General features: G+C 46.4%; 1 protein-coding gene across 1 annotated transcript in view; it reads left to right on the forward strand.

Moving 5' to 3' along the window:
* Positions 1-7,564: 7,564 nt before the first annotated feature.
* Positions 7,565-18,655, forward strand: part of LOC119387637 (clavesin-2) — a 58,137-nt gene continuing 47,046 nt past the window's right edge. Inside the window, exon 1 of the mRNA XM_049413594.1 lies at positions 7,565-7,822. The gene's annotated coding sequence lies outside the window, so the exon portion shown is untranslated. The remainder of the gene's footprint in view (positions 7,823-18,655) is intronic.

The raw sequence follows: 18,655 nt of genomic DNA on the forward strand, positions 1-18,655 counted from the left end.
TCAGACCCAATCGGGATCAAGACAATCGCGATCTGTGCATCGCGACCCTGCTCACAGATCGCGATTTGAATCACGCCTGCGCCAAAGGCTGATATTTTGGAGCATGCAGCAGCGACCATTGCTGATCGCGATCAAGAAATCTGATCCCGATTGGCCCTGATCGCTATCTAAAGTGCCCGTGTGACACCGGTACAAAATTAACTGCGCCACCCTTAGGGGACTGCCAGAGGATGAGTGATGATCAGCTGCTTATAATGACCTGTTTTAACATATGGCATTCACATTTCATCACTGTGTTGCTTCCCGTGCAAAACCAAAGCAATTTGTTTTAAATGGTGATAGTGTGATAATACAGAGTGATATACAGTGTCATTAAATGCGAAAAAGTGGTAGCCTGGGATGTTCAAAAAGGGTTAGTGCTAACTCCTAAGATGTGTGCGTTGTTTTATATTATCAAAATAAATAAAGAACATTTGGTTCCTCTGTGGTTTGGTTACGGACAAGACTTCTGGGGTATTACGTGGCGAATGACATAATATTGAGGCAATTCAGACTCACCATGACGAATATGCAGCGACAACAAATGTTATGAAATATAATATGCGGCATGGTGACATAATGTATAAGGTTTCAATATTCCACCACATATATTTCGAACACAATCTTGACAGCCATATAATGCTGTCCTTCCGTATACAAAATATTTTGCTGTCAATATGTGCGTACACAGTTCAAGCAAATAATGGACCCCCTGCTAGTAAACGCCAACCTGAAAGAGTGTGATTACTTATTTCTCATGAAGGGTCACGATAACTAACAACCTTCAAAATCAGCAAACTCAACCTTTAAACACCCATGCCGTATAAAAAAATACCCTCAATTATGCTCCAGAAGCACATCACCTCGCTAAAATATTAAGCATTCATTATTGTGCGCTCAAAAACAATGAACTTCTGGTCGTATATCCTCGGACACACTTCACTTATCTAATTTCTTACGAAACAGTGTGCGTCTATGGGTGTTGTCGTATTTCTATAGTCTTCCATAGCACGTGGGCGTAACTTGCACATGCTCGTGTTGTTGGGTTGTGTCAACATCCTAATCGATAATTCTCAATGTTTTACGCTGTAGTTGGTTACGTAAGAGGACAGCGCTACTACCCCACCACCTTACGCCATTGTCAGAAAAACAAAAACTTTAGCAGTAGAACGAAAACTGAATGTACTTGGAGAGAGGTCATTGATCTTTGTTCCATAGTTTCTCATCTATAAGCGACATTCTGGCGTTTGCAATTCTGACTAGGTAACGTTGCCGTGATCGAGTGCTACACGAATAAGTGAAAGTTGAAAAAAATGACGACAGAGATGATGGACGCGAAAGCCATGCCACAGACAATTTGAGTTTTTTGCACAACGATAACAAAAATGGCACCTACGAAACCCTTCCCCGTGCCCTTTTTAGGCAAGCATTTTGCGCTAAAGTAGTTCCCAAAATAAATCTTCTGCCATTCTTGATGGTGGACGCAGGGTTAGCTGAAAAATTCGTAATAATAATTGCTGGAGTTTGCACTTAAATCTAAGCACGCGGTTGTTTGCATTTCGCCCCCATCGAATTGCGGCCGTCGTGGCCGGGATCCGAACCGGTGCCCTCGAGCTTAGCAGCGCGACAATTCACGTGTTAAGTTACTACGGTGGGTATAGCTTAAAAAGTAGGCCAATGGCAGAGAACACTTCCGCACGGAAGGCTTTGAGAATTCGTCCTCCTGATCTCAAGGTAAAAAGCCGCCCACTAGCGGTTAGTAGGCGGCCGCGTCGCGACCAAAGCGAAAAGAACTAAAAAGGACAGAATCTGAAACTGCCATTCAGAACCACGTCGTTCGCGAGACAACTCGTGCAGCTCCCACAAAAGCAGCATGCATAGTGACAGGATGTTCAGTCTATACGAGGGTCTCGCGTGTACACAACAGCACCACTTTGTACTGCACCATCGGACGCTCAATGCGACGGCTTGGAGGTTGCGGAGGCAAAACCGCGCACGCCGCCTCTCTCCGAAATCGCGAACGATACGTGGAAAAAGCGCCCGCAAACCAGGTCGGGCGTGTCGCCTTCCTGGTGCGTGGAGGAGCGGAAACGCTTCGCCAGTTGGTACCGATGAGTCATCACTCATCGAGGGCGGCTATCTTTGGGGCCGGGCGCCTCTGTGGACTGCGGATAACTTTCACCTTTTCCTACGGGCGAGAAAAGAAGGTGACCGACGCAGGAAAGGTCACCGGCACCAAAGAAGGGTCTCTCTTTTCCGAATGTTTCGCTCAATCCTGGAGTAGCCACCCTGCTTGCTACGTATACCGTCGACTGCCATGTATCTTACGCTTACCCCCTTCGTCTACCTACCCAGGTTTGCATTCCTTTTAGTGCGACGTGGGTGCTTCCGAGGTCCGGCGCAATGAAGCGTGCCGGAATAGCGTTAAACATTGCGCAGATATACGTTACACGTTCATGGCATGGATGAAGCGAAATATCGCCGACAAACAATGATATTCCTTCCTGTAGACTATCGATGAATGAGTACTAACAGAAGTTGACGAAAAACAAAAGAAAACATGAAATGCAAAACAGAAAGAAAAGCAGAGATACGACATGATATTCGATGTGTGCCTGCGAACACTCTGATCCGTCAAGTCGCGAACTACGTCACGATCGGCAAAGATGGCGTACATTGACTGTGAGGACCGGGTTCTATGATCATCGTTGTTCCAAAGCTCAAACGTTTTCAGCTTATCTGTGCAACACGAAAAGTAATTAAAAAAAAAAAGATGACACGCGGTCGCTTAGGCGTTCGCCCAAGACAACTCGAAGGCGCAGTCTATTTTGTTGTTGTTGTTGTTTTTTCTTCTCAGTAGACTGTATCGAACCTTCTCCTACCCCCAACCCCATCCCTGAAGCTTTTTGTACCTTAGGTGCTGTACCACTGCCTCCGGAATCGGCCCACCTTTGACCAAACGAATATGCGATGCAATGACGTCATGATTACTTCATACTACATTGAGGTCATGTGACATGGTACGCCGACGGCCAATATACATTGACTTCAGGATCACGTGACTTTTGACCGATTTATATTACTTTTTTTTAACGCGCAGCTGTTTAAGCTCGAGCTTGCTCCATTGGTGTGCGCAAAACTCCGCCGAGCGATAATGTCACCATGCGTCGCCTAGCAACGCGTTGGAGGAAGGGGGGAGGAGAGAAGTGGAGAGGAGGAGGAAAGAAATTAAATAAAACAAAATAACATTTCTTGGCGAGGCCGGATTCGAACCCGGGTACCCACTCCGAAGGCGAGCGTCGCAACAACTCGGCTATCCAGCCACGCTAGCAGAACAAATGTTTGTGGGAGCCATATGATTGCGTCGCTATGGGTGTGATAACAAGAAACGGATAGAAAGAAAGGCATAGGAAGAAAGAGAAACAGAGATAAAGTAAGAGAAAGAGAAGGGAAGCAAAAATAAAGAAAGAGAGAGAAATAAATAAATAGAGAGAGAGCCTCTACTTGGCTTTCCTAGGCTCAACCTGGCTTTCCCAGGCTTAACTGGCTATCTCTTGGCTATGCTTGGCCGGGATGCTAAGGAAGGCCGCCGAGCTCCGCTGCTCTTTCAGGCTTGGCGTCATCAGGGCGAAGCTGCCCTAATTTATTTATCATTCGTGAAGTCTCGCGAAGTATCGTCAGGTCTCTGAAAATCCCGCAAAGGTTTCTGACTCATGAGACAGCATTTCATTAAGGCTTTCGCCTTTCGTTCTTGTTAAAGGGACACTAAACAGAAACAATGAATTGGTTTAGATTGATAAAGTGTGCTCGGAGAACTCTTGTGTAGTTTATTTCACCACCATAGGTTTATTATTAGAGGAGAAAACCAAGTTCAAAGTTTCATTTTTAAATTTCGCGCCGAACTTTGTAATTCGTGACGTAAAAGGGTTTCAAAGAGCATTTAACGTATTTTGGCGCCACTGGCTCGACGAAATTTCCACAAACTCGTTATGTCAAGTCTCTGGCCCCCTCAGAGGACAATGTACTTCGATTTAACCGATTAGGAACGACGTAGGCCCAAGCAGGCGACGTCAAAATTATGTGACGTCACGGCAAATGGTGCGGGGAAGTCCAAGGTGGCGTCGCCACCTGTATTTTCTTTTTGCGCGTTTTCTCGCTTATTAAGCGTCTTCTCGCAGCAAGCGTGGTGTTTTTGGTATCGTGGAAGACTACTTTACTAATGCGAGAAAAATCTTTCTGCTCTTTAGTGTCCCTTTAAGGCTTTCGCCTTAATAAAAAGCCTGAAAAGTAATGGCATCGTAGCGCTTAAGTGATTATGATGTGCGGATTTGATAAGCAAAGGCCAGGTCTGGTCAAGATAGCGACAAGCGGTGTGTGTTAAATACAAAGGAGCATAGTGTCTTTCACGCTTATCAATGCAGTGAAGGAATTTGGACATAACAGGAGCTGATGCAGAAGCCATATAATGCAAGCGAAAAGCAATGAATGGTGCCGCGTTTAGTTTACGCCTTAAGACAACTGCACGCCTTTAACCATAGAAAACGACAAATATATTTCAGCTTCTCACGTCTGTCGCTGGTGCACTGACACGATTTGCAATTCTTGCGTCACCTTTGTCCACATTGCATACAGCGTACCACCTGTGCGCTACGCGCCACGAAAGCGCTGTTGACGTTCTTGCGGACCACGAGCCTTAAAGAAACTTTGTAAATGGTGTAATCTGTGCGTTTGTTTGTTTGTTTGTGTTTGTGCGTGCGTGCGTGCGTGCGTGTGTGTGTGTGTGTGTGTGTGTGCGTGTGTGTGTGCGTGTGCGTGTGTGTGTGTGTGTGTGTGTGTGTGTGTGTGTGTGTGTGTGTGTGTGTGTGTGTGTGTGTGTGTGTGTGTGTGTGTGTGTGTGTGTTGACCAGGGCATATATCATAATCATCACGCAGCAGCTCGAGTAGCACGCCAGACAAATAGCCCCCGGCTGATATCTCCAGCATTTCATAAAATCACTTCTCTCTCATTTCCCGGCCACTATTTAGGAGGCATACACACAAACAAGACAATGCAGACGCCATCTACTCGCCAGAGATTCGACACGGATAGAAATGAAGGCCTCAGTGCCTCCGTACAGAAGACCTGGAAACCGCGATCCTCAAGCTCTTGGCCTGCACTGGTAACCTCCCGCTTTCTCTCGAAGAACGGGGAGAAGAAGAAACTCGATCACATTACACGGAATGACCAAGGCACAGTCAGCGCGTTGCCGTAGAGCTTAACACGCGTTCGTCAAGCCTCCTTTGTGACACTTCACGCCACGTACCCATTTGCATTGTGCCCATGGCGCCACCAGCTGAGGTCATACGCGTCTTGCAAGACCGAGAGATCACATTAGTCACTGAGCGATGCGAACTGTGAGTTGCGACATCCATCTCGCGGGATCTTTGGGAACATCAACCTGATTTTTCGTTCCCTCGCACTCAAGATTGAGCAAGGTCCACAGCGGGTGTCCCGTTTTGGAATTATTGCCTTCAGCTGGCACGTTTATCGGTGCTATACTCAATACGCGGAGTGCCGTATGCCCTGGGTACTATATACAGTTGTGGAAGAAGGCGTTTCGTGACGTCGTTGCTTGGATTGTTGGAACAGAATCTAACAGTGCTTCAAGCAGGATGAAGTGAGAGTGACCGACCCTGAACCGCTGATTACTACAATTCAATTGCGATGTACAGTAAGCATGCTGCGCGAAGACTTCGAAAACAAACCACATACAAGAACAAAGCGAAAATAATCTCAAGCCGCACTTCATGAGGCTGTCAAACATTCGATATCTTATTTTACTGCTATGCAAATTTATTATAAAGTAGTCCGGCCCACTCAAGAATCCCAATGTGCTTCAATGCACAATGCAACGCAAACAACTTATCCCTTTCGCGTTGCTCTTTGTAGCGCCCTAAAAATGTTCACTTTTCAAGAAATGACTGAGACCTATACTTTTTACAATGGTAAGCCATATTAGAGGGGGGGGGGGGGGGGGTGTCGAAGGTCGAGATACGTACTTGTATAGTATTTCCAAGTTTTCAATCGGTTGTCGACTCATATCCACATTTCATTTCTAACCGCGCATTTGTGGAATCCGTGACACGCATAGAAAATCGAAGCAAGGGCTGTTGTGTTCTAGCGCTGGCACTGGAGTTGGCGTTCTTTGAAACCACAAGGCCACCTGTTCAGACCCCATTTTTACATAACCAGTACCACACAGGGGCGTAGCCAGGGGTGGGGGGTTGAAACCCCCCTCCCCCCGAAATTTTTTGATTTTGCATGTGCATATATACACACGCACATACAAACGCACGCACGAACATACAAAAAGGATGGTCGAACCCCCCCCCCCCCCCCCCCCGAAAAAAATTTCTGGCTACGCTTCTGCAGGTGGTGGAAGGCAGCTCTCTGGCGTTTCGCGCGCAACGTTGCTAATTGTTGGTGCCTCTGGCGCGCATTTCAAAGGACAATCGAAGCGATGGGCGGTCTGTCGAAAGCGGAGCGGTGGCGTCATTTTGCACTTGTACTTTCTCCTCCACCGTGCCCTTTCCCACCACTTTTTCTCCAAGGTTGCTGTCATCTGCAAGTAACGTGAGCGTTTGTATTTGCCACTTATGAAAGGAATAATTGACAGCCACCCGTTTGTAGCACGAAGAAGCCACAAGCCGCTTGCCACTAACCACTTCCGCGCATTATAAAGAAGTGCGATTGCGGCACCAGTTTCTTTGTAAGTCTAAACAGATAGGATCGTCGCGCTTCAACCGACTTCCGCCACGCGAGAACAGCTCGTTTATCCACTTCAACCCGCCCAAACGTTACCACAGACTCTGTGAAACTCGCAGGGGTCATCGATACCAACTCCAGACCACGCACAGCGACGCAATCCGGCACTGTAATGTCGGGGCACGTGACCACCGAGGAGGTGCCATATCGCGGCGAAGCAGCCGCCGTAATGATGACGTCAGGAAGAAGGTCCGCTGGCCCGGTAGGCCGCAGCGGCGAAATGGAAAGGGTTCCCTCCCCTGGTCGACGAGGGTGAAGAGAGGCGTGCCGTCGGGGATCTGATCTGGGTCAACGAGGAGAGTGATTTTTCGGCCCCCTTTTTTCCGGGACACGCAGTGCACAACCTTTCCAGTCGGGTCCGGATCGGAAGATCGCTGCCCGCGTCCCCCCAGTGCCGCTCCGATCTACCCGCTCGGCGGAAGTTACCGTCTGCCGCCGCGGCCCGTTGCCCCCCTCGTTGCGCACAACATCGCCGACGCCAGAGCGTCACGTACACGCGTGCAGCATCGTACTCCGCCGAATTCGTACGCCCACCTGTACGCTCAGGAGCACACGGCGCTCGCTGTTTGCCAGCCAGCGTGTTTTGTCGTGCCCACTGCTCGGCAGCAAATCCGCTTAAGAACTTTCGTAGAAAAAGACCGTTACTAGAGTCCGGCTCCTCGTCTTTCTTTGGCGAAACTAAATCACCGCCGAGTCGTTGAACTGCGTCAGGTCGTGAAGCGAGCGAAGTCGTGTACCTAGGCGTAGTGGTCGCGCAACTGAAGTACACTTCGGTACAGAAAAAAAAACTAGTACGGTTTGCAAGGACGTGTGCTTTCGGCTAAAGGTGTCTGGAATCTCCCCCTCTTCCGTGCTTCGGACAACAGCGAACGACCACGACTTCTGGATTTTTTTAAAGGTGTGATCGTTCGACGCTCACTTCAAGGGGAACGTCTACCTTCAAGGGGAGGTCTACTTTCTGATCCGGAGAACTCACAGGTAAGCACAGTCTAGATTCTCAGTTGCGATAGTTGTTCTCAGTTTCCGCCCCGACGGACCTGAATAAAGTTCTTTTTTTTTTCGTTTCCATTCCACGTTAGCGCGCGGACGTTTCATTCTGCTGGCACAGTGGCATAAGCAGGTGCTTTCAGACATAAATGCGATATCCAGAAGACTAGTAATCATGTTATGTTTCGTGCTGTCATAACCGCCCACGCAGAGTTTCAGGGCCGTATTGCGAACACCTGACTGCCATGGCAACTACAGAGGTTCTCGCATCATTGCTTTTGAAATGCGGGTTCACGACAACCACATACTAAGTTATGAGGTTAACGGAATCAGACAGGTGAACGCCAGAACTATAAGGAAGAAGATGAAGAATAGAAAGGCAATGTGCAGAACTTTTGCAATTGAGGACCAGTTAAGGTCGTAGGATACTGAACTGCCGCACTCGCTATATACTTGCCGGTTCTCCGTGTCTGCTTCGCGGTGCAGTAATGAGTGAAGACCAGCTTTAGAGAGCAACTAAAAATATGGACCTGAATGTCATCGCTGTTGGCACGTCGATGTTAAATTCTTTGTCCCATGTTGAAGACGTGGTCAAAATAAGGCATTACTGCGCTGTCCTTTTGTGTTACTTTAATAAGCCCTGTGAACAAGTCAGAGGAATGAAGATTTTGGGCCGGAATATTCGCAGAAGTAAAACTTATCTGATGGGCTGGACTTAGACGTATGATTAAGCGCGAAAGTTATCTGTCATTTCAACGTACACGTCGTCCAGTTTGCAAGTCCAAGCTAACGTGTAGGCACCGTAAGTTAAGATTACAAGAACATACATTTATCCAGGTCTAAAGAAAGCTGTATATGTTCTGAGTTGCAGCCAGTGAAATAGTTATGCCGATTAACGGTATTTAAATGTTACTTACGTACTACGTTGAGCTAGAAAACTCCGACAGAATCAGGCTATCCACCCCCCCGCCCCAACCCTTCTATTGAATATAAGCAGGACCGGTTTAGGGAATGCAGTGTGCCGACGTTATCAGATTTGCAGTACAAGACTGTAAAACATGAAGCTTTCACGTCGACGTATTTAAATTGTTGCAGATATCCGCAGAGGTTTTGCAATAAGTAGTGAGGCATAGAGTGTTACGAAGCAGCTTTCAAGTCACGAGGTTGACAGGCAGCACAATCAAATCGAGCACATTGATTTAAATAAAATATATTTCACAGTTCAGAGGGACGCATGCCATCTTCTCTAAGCATTTTTTTTATTACTTAAAGTGGCAGTTCTGCGTTTTCTTCCCTTTCAACGACCGATATCTTGCCTGTACGTGGTAGAAAAGTGCTACCTTAAAATTCATAAATTCTGCAACATTCTCTTCCTTTTTTTATAAAGTGTTCGCCTTTAGGCGAAGATTTCTCATAGGAAGGATTTCACAGCTGAACATGAAGAACGTGATTAACGCTATGTGACTGCCTGTATATAGTCAAACAAGCACTTGGCTGGCGCCCAGAAAGAACGGGCAGCGAATTGTGTTTCTCACTCTGACAACGCTTGCTTATGGCTGGGTTAATAAAGCGTTGTTGACGGAACAGGGCAAATTCAAAAATACAGAGTAATTCGTGATCACGGTCTCGTCTAAACGTTCCCAACCATTTTTGGCAGAACTGTACGGTCCGGACACTCTCTTCATGCGTCTTTCTTACTTTGGAAAAACAATAGAACAGACAATAAGAACGTGTACTTAATGGAGCGTAATCGTTAATCAATAAATAAAGTTGAGGGATACAACGTCGAACAGAGTACAAGTCGAAGAATTCCAATTTGTGAAGATTGTGTCCACAAAACAAGAGGCGCAGATTTGCAAATGTTTTCTGCAGGCTATGTCAAATAATATTTTCTTTGCTAAGGCAGCGCACACTTGCCTATCTATAATGACCCCACTTATCTTCGATAAAATGAAGACGACGTGCCACTGCAACTCCTACCGATCGACTGTGGGTCTGTGGGTTGTATTTCTGTCATGGTAATCATGTCTGTGTCTTTCACCTAATAAAATACACGTCATGCAACGCTGACATTACTTCGAAAACTACCTGTTGTGAGAGCTAGCCATTGAAGATCTTCCTTTCTTTCCTTCTTTCTTCCTTTCTTTCTTTTTTTTCTTATGTTTTTTAGTGCGAGTCGAATGACCCAGGCATGATGACGTAAGGCCAGATATAATCGGGCCTCTCGCTATCGTGCACAGTCTAAGACCTAGTATTTCACCAACTGGTTGCTGTTTTCCGGAACATCTGATTCCAATCTGGCCTGAATTATTTTCCTGTAGTAGTGCTGGGCGGATTTCATACGCAACAGTATACACAGGTGACTCGCTCACCTGTGTGACTTATCGTTTGGATCGTTTAGATGCAATGTCTTAAACACAGTTTCGTATTTGGAAAACATCGCCTGCATTTCATGTACTCCGACGTTTTGGTGACGAGGATGTCACTGAATTTGTTGCAGTCTCTGTGACGTCCTCGTCATATACAAGGAAGCCACTTACAGCGCACCATCACTCTGAGCCTTGCGCTGCTGCCACACCCTTAGAACGGTGTTAAGACTGTGACATCTGCATCTATAACTGCAAGACAAGCGTTAGTAAAAGTATAACCGGTGGTTGCGCTTTTGCCGTTGAAGAAATTATAAATTAACAAAAACTGTGGAGTGTAACCAGGTATATAATTGACGAATAGCTTTTAATAACGCGAGGGCCACTTTTGGCTAAAGAGCGCCAGACACATGACAATAATCAGTTGACAATGGTACTTGAAATGTGAATGTAACATAGTTGTAACAAATCATAAAATGGGTCGCTACATATTCTTATTTGATGTCGGCCTGATGCAGGGAGCCACGGCCCGTACCCTGCCAAGGTTTTATGGTGTTGCGTAATCCATTACTCCCAGACTACCGTAATATACAACGTATAATATACGTTATGAGAATACGATGTTAAGGCTGGTGGGATTGTGCTGCCTAACGTCCCGAGATTTTTCCTTTTAAAGGGAGAAAATACCTAGGGACTTTAGTGCGGCCAATGCCATAACTAACAGGATTTGTTCGATAGGAATATCTGGAAATACGCATGTCCTTGCATTTAATAAAATGAGGTATCATTAGCCAATTCGAGCGCAACGAGAAAATACTGTTAAGGCCAGTCTGCAGTGTAAGACGAACGGAAGGATTAGAAACGATGCAGTACACAGCGCAGTCACCAGTAAATAATTTGATGGACGACGTTATTTTTTTACTTGGGCACTTCATTAATATGCGCAAACGAACAACAATGGTCCTAACACAGATTCCTGAGAGACACCGGATATTACTGGAGATAAGGAAAAGTCACATTCATTTGCGCAAATGTACTGATAGCGGCTAGTAAAAAAAAATCATCTAGTCAAGTACGTTAGGATGCAAGCTCAGATGATTGAGTTTTCAAGAAAATGGGGCTGCTGTGAAAATGAATCGAAGGTCTTCGCAAAAACAGTGACAGTTGAGCTCATCGAACGTACATTCATTTTGCAATAGACGAAGACCGAATGAAATTGTAAAGAGCAAAATTTCTGCTTTTGAGAAGCAACATGCGCGTTCAATAAAAGCACTCGTGTGGTAGAAACAACACAGCAGCTTTGTCCGCTCTCATTCTACATTCTGTGAGCCCCTCCCTATCTCAGCACATTTCATCGTCACCATTTGAGGAGGTGTCGTGTCTCCGTTGAGGTACAGTTACAATAAACCACAATGAGAAAGTGTTCCGCTAGGAAAGGGTTTCCCATTGCGTACGGCGGAATGGAACTTCCTAGACCTTCGCTTCTTCTTCTTCTTCTTTGTCGTTCGCTTCGTGGCGGCACATATATTTATAGTAACCTGACAGTGGTGAGCGCTGGTAATCGACCCCGAGGTTTACAATGGAGGTCCGAGAAAGCACGAAACGCTTCCTAGCTATACGAGGAAAAAACGCTGCGGGGTTTTTTTTTTCTTTTTTGTTAAGTAGGAGAGGTAATCTCGTGTCGTGAACCTGCGTGCCCGTCACGATGCTGCCCGATGCAGAATGGGTGTGTGAGCTCTCGCACTCTCTCCTCGTCCCCATTCACCCAAATTATCAAGATCATTTCTGAAGTTAATAACTAGTTGTTGCTCCGGTGTGAATTAGCTAGAAGAGAGGATCGTGAGAAAGCTCAGCCGTCTGGCAGGCGTCTAGGTACGCATCTTCATTCCTTTCATAGGCAAGTGCGGGGTTGTCCATTAAAGGGGCCAGGCGTAGCTCCATCGAGACACCCCCATCCCTCCTCCTTGCATGTTCTTCTACACCCCTCCCCTTGCCCTCTTAGGCCCTCACCATCAGAATGCAGTGCACAGACGAGGTAACAGGAGGGGGAGCCCCCCCCCACCCCCGGCTCTTTGTGCGCACGCCTGTGACCACTTTGGTGTGATACCTCCGTAAATGTTCGTGGATACCATGCTGATTGTGAGCGTCACGCGACATTACGTACGTTCGTCGCAAAACTTTTAAAAAAAGCAACCTCTGCGTACAAGAACTACCCGACTTCAACTTCCAGAAATAACATTTGATACCTGCCAAGGTCGTCGTCGTCGTGATCATTATCCTTTTCATCATTCAAATAATTTATATACTGCCCACGTGTTACGTCAGCTTTGCGCGCATATTTGCTGCCTAGTCGCTTACCGTCCTCGAGATTGTTTTCCGACTTCTAAATTAGCACCTGTTTTATTACTCATAGAGATATAACCCATGTGGAACAGTGAACTTATTTGTTCTATGGTTTATATGGATAGTCCGTCTGTCATGCGTCCATTACGATATTGAAACGTTGTCGTGAGGGTGCAGAAAGCAAAACTTAAGAACGCAAGGATAAAGCTGTTTATTGGGCGAACTTTTGCCCAGAAGAGGAAGTAACGCTCACAGTGTAACGACAGCGGCGAGCACAGTCGTCGATCGTCGATAAGCTGCATGATCAGCGGCGTTTAAGACGCGTCGGCTTTTACACACGTCGCATCGTACATTCCAGCGTTATCGCTGGTGCTCGTGTAAGTTCGAGATTAACTCGACTGCTCACATCGTGCGCGAAATATGGCAAGAACTTTCTTAGGTTTTTATAGATTCTGGCGTGACCTGGGCCGAGTGGTAACGCGTGCTCTTGCGCGTGAATCGTGGTCGCTCGTAAATGAAGAAATAATTGCGCTGGATAATATCAGCTAGACCAGTTTTGTATATATACGGTATACCAGCCCTCAAGTATACTAAGATATTGAAGTGCATAGCTGTTGAGCTTGTCGGTAGTAGATTGATTACATTGTGAGCCACTGGCGTAGCCAGGGGGAAGAAGGGAGGGGTTCAAACCCTCCCCCCTCACCCGAATTTTTTTCTAATTTTACACGTGTATACGCACACGCACACATGACAAACGCACGCACGAACATACATAAAGTATGGCTGAGCCCCCCCCCCCCCCCCAAAAAAAAAAAAAGAAACATTCTGGGAACTACTATTGCGCACACTTTGGTCAGCGGAAATAAAGTAGCAAGAATGGAAAAGAAAAACATTACATCCTCGAATCTTACGTGCCAAAGCCACGATACGATTCTGACGCATGCCGTATAGTAATCCAACAGCTCGTCGCAATCGCGCAAGTCCTCTCCATACAACCATTCTGAAGATATTCTGCCATGTCATGTGGAATGAGTCGGTCACACATCCGAAGTTAAGCTGAATTAGAGTCGGTCAGGTAAAAAGTTTATTGCTTATTAACGGCCATAGAATGTTATATAATCTTAAAATATTCTTTGCTTGAAACGTCCATTCGACGAGGTCTCGAAATGTCCTGCTCACAAACTACTCTTATCTTCTAAATTAATTAAGTACTATTACATCATTTCAGCGAATTTATGCAGCCCAAGAAGTAGCGTTTAAATTATCGCGACGTCTTGTGTTTGATGAAGGATGTGCAAGCTTACGCTTATTTTTTATTACCATTTACAAAATTCGACATTTCTTCCCCCCCTGCCCCAGAAAAAAAAAACGTCTTGGTTTTGATTCGTTCAGCAAATCCGTAGTGAGAACTCTTTTATGTTTGACGTGCATATCTCAAAGGTGGACATCATCAAGGCTAATGTTCTCCCTAATCACTAAAGAAGCTAAGGCTTGCAGATAGGAACTCAAGAGAGTAGAACCAGTACTTCCTCGTTCTTTTCTCTCGTGTCCACAACTGCGCGTCTTAGTTGATACTATGAAGATTCTCTACTAGTTAGCTCAACCGCCTGTCTTTCTACCCCCCTTAATCCCAATATAGTTTTCGGCAACATCATTTGATGATATTACTGCAATGTAAAAGCTCTCATATACTCTAGCCTAACGCTGTGTATTCGTGCGTGCCAATAGCGGTCTCAGGAATACTATGTGTATGCTGCCTCCTTGCGCGTCCTTGTTCTTTCCGCCCATGGTAGAGGCCATAATCTACAATTAGGCAAACAAAAGTCTTTCGGCAGTTCCTAACTGCAAGAAGAGAAAAGAAAGGAGAACCAGTTGCCAGCCCTCAGAAGACGCCGAATCAACGTGCGGTACAGTTAAGAACAGCTACTTCACCTTGTTGCCGAAATAGAAAAAAAAGAACAGTAGCGCGGATTATTGAGGTTCTCCCAAAAACACAATCTGTCTGCCAGAGTTGTACTTCTTATTCTGCTTCTCGGGTGACTTATGCTCCAAACTACCCGTCAAGAAATCTTTTCTGGTCTCCACTTAGACGAGCAGGTTCCTGGAAGAACAAATAACAGCCAAGAAACAAAAGTGCGGGGGTGGAGTTCGACTGGGAAGGCAAGCGGCGTCTTATAGGATGCGAGGATCCGCGTCTCGTCAACTGTGAAAACCACCGTGGGGCTTTTCGACAGGCGCTGTGCGGCCTCTGAAGCCCCCTTAGGACGCGTGACCCACTTGCTGTGCAAGGCGAGGTGACGTCGTCGTTGGGCGGCCACACGGTTGAGAGAGAAGGATTGAGAGAGAGAAGGCACGCACTCAGCGACGAAAACGAGACGCCGGATCCCTGCAGGCGACATGTCGTCGTTATATTCGACGCCGTAAAAGACAGACCACACCGTCGCGCCATCATTCCTGATACCCTCTCCCATTTTCGCTGTCGCCGCTCAAAATACAGGTTAAAGACAAAGAAATACAGTTATAGAATGAACTTGAGAGGCCGTAAAGAAAAAGATGGAGAGGGCCGCAAGGGCTGTGTTTCTTTCTTTCTTTCTTTCTTTCTTTCTTTCTTTCTTTCTTTCTTTCTTTCTTTCTTTTTCTTTCTTATCTTTTTCTTTCTTCTTGTTTCTTTCTTCTTTATCTTTCTTTCTCTTCTCTTTCTTCCTTCTTTCTTTCTTTCTTTCTTTCTTTCTTTCTTTCTTCTGTTCAGCGCACACACACGCCTCTCACATCGTGGACCCCGTCTGAAACAAAAGGCCGCCTGCCCACGTATTATAGCGCCAGCTGTGAGTGTTAAATATAGTCACGAAGACCCGTTGCCGCTCGTCGTTAGATATCTGATGGTGGTGCGCGCAGCCCATGGACGTTAAACGCGGAAATGTAAGGGGCTTACCTGCGCGTTAACCGGAACAAGTCGCACGCGCAGCTCCTGTATCGACCAGCACGGTTTTCGCAGACCTTGCCGAAGGGATTTACAAGACGTGCTCCCTACCGCATTAACCTGAACCGCAGACCGAGTAAACGGCAATTCGTGCAGATGAATCAGGTCTGCGTAGTGCGTAACCGCATGCTGTGTCTTTAATTAACAGGTCCTTCTACCGGTCTGATCATGCTTAGAGAGGCCTTTCACAACTGCTTCCCTGACGCCTCGTGTGTTAAAGTGGTAAAGTCTTCTTCCCTAGCTATCCTTTACTGACGTTCGTTTCAACCCCCCCCCTCCCTCCCCAACCCCCTTGCTACGCCAATGACTCTTGCGTCATTGGCGTAGCAAGGGGGTTCCCCTCCCTTGTTTTGCCGGATCGTTCAATAAAGTTGTTCACTCACTCACTACGCCAATGATTCGCAGGCAGGGAAGCCTGAGTGTCGGTACGAAAATGTGACCTTATTCAGGCTTGGCCGTATTGCTGACCGAAACTTTCTCAGAAGTAGGTTGACTGAGTACTAATGAGCAGTAACAGACAATAATGCCAAGGAAAGTATAGGGGTTGTTATTAGTAGTAAATGTAATGTGAATGTGAGGAAAGAAAAGTGGACGAAAAGATAAGCTTGCCGCGGCAGGGACCGAACCTGCGACCTTCGAATACGCGTCCGATGCCTACCAACACTGAGCTACCGCGGCGGCCATCCCCCGCCACGTTTATGGGGTATATATGTGGATTGTAAACGTGGGAGCTTCAGTCAGCGCCGCCAGTAGCCATGGTGGCGAGTGAGGAACACTCTTTTTCTGCCTGTTAGCGTCACGTAGCGCGTGAACTTTATTACGTGCTGGCAGCTGACCAATAATCCCTCGCATACTACCTGAAAGCGTCAAGTCTGCCAGAAAGAGACCCTCGATAATGAATGAAGGAAAGAAGTCGAAATTTAAGGGTCGTTTTTCGTTGTTATCTTTTCGGTCCACATTTCTTTCTTCCATTTACATTACATTTACTACTAATAACATCCCCTATACTTTCCTTGGTATTATTGTCTGTTAGTGCTCATTAATATTGTGTATAACAAAGAAAAACGAGCCCTTAAAATATCCACTTCTTTCCTTGACTGAGTACGAAAGTTCAGGATGCAGTTCACTCACTCCTGACGCATGAACATTTATGTATTTATGACGCCATAGAGACTTGTTTCGCGAACGTCCTAGTGTCACTGTTTTTCTATATTGTGCAGGAGTTTTCGTTTACTAAACTTCTCAACGGTAAAATGAAGTCGTTCTGATAATGTGGAAGCATTATGTATAGGGGATGTAAAAACTGAGCTTAATTTATTAATATTTTGGCCCCATTTTACTTGCCTCATTTCTTACTTCTTATGCGTAGCCAACTGCCTGCTGTACGCCGTAACTCTTAAGAAAGTCCTTACGTGAGCATCTTCTCAACAAAAGCACGCAACCAAATCGACTCGCGATTCGTTTCACAAAGGTCTATCTTTAGACCCTCGGACCCCATCGATATTGCCAGTGCCCCGTTTCAGAGCAAGCCGGCTCACTCAAGGCTCGTCACAACTTCGAACAAAGCAGCTTCCGCCAAGGGAGTCCATTCCTTTTTCTGTAACCGTTACGTAAAGAAAACGCATGAGGCTTCACGTAGTACGCATACGTATACGAACTCGGAGTCGCTTCCGTGCACCCGCAGGGCGCGAGCGAAAAATAGAAACAACAGCAGCCGCGAAGCCCGGATATGCGTGTCCAGCGGACGCAGCCAAAAAGTGCTCGCTAGTCCGGGTTTCTTTGCATGCGTGCTTGAAGCCGTTAAAAGAAATGCAGCGTAAATTGCATGAGGATGCGGTGGCGTAGCCGTCAGTTTCGTCAGAGGAAAAAGAAAAGGAAAATAATATTTGGTGAGAAACGTATACACGCATGAGTGTTTGACGTAATTCTATGATGAAATGAAGGCAGCGCAATACAACAATTCTTGTAAACAAACCAGCCAGTATAAACATCAACCTTGCTGACCGACTTAACTGACACAGAATCACCAACCGCCCGTACCACGATGAACCATATCAGCGTAGTATGGGTGGTTAGTGTCTAGCCAGCCCCCAAACGTCACTTAACTGAGCGTCAACGATTCTTTTTTGAAGCGACAGAAAGCAACAGTATTTTTTTGCCTTTCACCAACACACGAGGCGCTGCGTGAGCAGAGGTCACTGATAAGGCACTGTGGTTTCCATCCGACTCACTAATGTCTCTTCGTCAAGCACCCATCGTCAGTCACTTCGCGCAGGTTATTGTTTGAGAGCTGGATATGTATTGAAGAGGGGTCCCAGAGGAGAAGGTTATCCCAAGCGACAAATACGCAGGGGCAACTGACGAATTCCACGAAAAACAAGAAAACAAAAGAAGAAAAGAAATGTGGGGACCAACGTTACTTTCCTTGTAGGTGCAGCACACCTCTCGCAAATGCTGAGGTCGAGGAAGCTGCGCGACACTCTCAGACTCGAGTGGTATTGTGCAATCGAGATGCCGTCAGACATGTGACCACTAGGCGACTGTAAATATAGTACTGCAGCATTCTATATCGGCGATTAGCGCCGCTGTCCCGCATCCTCTTCAATTGAAGAACTCAAACCATTACATACTTCTTCTATTCAGAGGATATGGTGAATACTCACCGCCTTAGGAAGACGTTCCCCCTTATACTGACAACTTGCTGCATTCGCAACCTTGACAAGAAGGCTGTGTAAGCTTGAAAAAAGTAGATTGGTAAACCTAAATCAATACGTAAGCTGCCTTCATTCGCGAACAGTAGCGCCCACGCCAACCATACAGTTCCGCCACGCAACTATTACATTGATTAGGCGCGGCGGGACCTTTCTTCGTAAATTAACGAACGTCCCAGAAGACGACAGCCTTTGGAAATCAATGGCACGTTACTTCCTGGACACGGTGTCAGAACACACGTGTTTGTCACGTTCGGCAAGAGGGCCCGTCATGACGCGCACGTGTGTCACTGGCCCGTTTTCGGAGGCTCAGAAAAAAATAAACTATCCTTCCGGCATGCCTTCCTCGCGCACGGATTTCGTGGCAAATCGAACACCAATCTGTCCGTGCAAACCGTTCTATCGCATTCTCCTGTAGTATGTG

This window comes from Rhipicephalus sanguineus, chromosome 3, assembly GCF_013339695.2.
Source record: "Rhipicephalus sanguineus isolate Rsan-2018 chromosome 3, BIME_Rsan_1.4, whole genome shotgun sequence".
Taxonomy (NCBI): Eukaryota; Metazoa; Arthropoda; class Arachnida; order Ixodida; family Ixodidae; genus Rhipicephalus; species Rhipicephalus sanguineus.